Below are 503 nucleotides of genomic sequence, written 5' to 3'. Positions count from 1 at the left end.
TTTAAAGATAAAAGGTCATTAAGTGTGTTTCAGAGAAAGTACTCAAAAGATTCCTGTGAAGCCTATTATACTGTGAAGTTATTTAAATAAACTGAGAATGGGACTAGGGCTGCACAATATATAATTGCGCTTTTTCTGACAGATAAAGCCATTACCATTTCCAATACGATTTTTGAATGTGAATGATTTGATTCAGTTCAATATTCCAAATGTCTCTTTAATTTGTGCCACCTCTGATAGGTAAGCACAGCCAGTGTACAAGACTAACACCCACTGACTGACTGAAGTTCACCAATCTGAATTTTTGTACCCTTCACGCACTACGCACACCCACCAACCAGAAGTTGCACAGTCAAGGAGGATGACGTGAATATAAAAGTCAAATGTCACAAATGTACCTATGCATGATTATTTGCAGATTTTACCATTAGGCAGTTGCGTTGGATCATATTGCAATTACGATTGCAATAATTGTGCAGCCCTAAATGGGACACTCAAAAAAA

This window comes from Sinocyclocheilus grahami, unplaced genomic scaffold, assembly GCF_001515645.1.
Source record: "Sinocyclocheilus grahami isolate Dianchi unplaced genomic scaffold, SAMN03320097.WGS_v1.1 scaffold273.1, whole genome shotgun sequence".
NCBI classification, from domain to species: domain Eukaryota; kingdom Metazoa; phylum Chordata; class Actinopteri; order Cypriniformes; family Cyprinidae; genus Sinocyclocheilus; species Sinocyclocheilus grahami.
The sequence above is the reverse complement of the archived record's forward strand: the minus strand, read 5'-3'. Positions refer to the sequence as shown.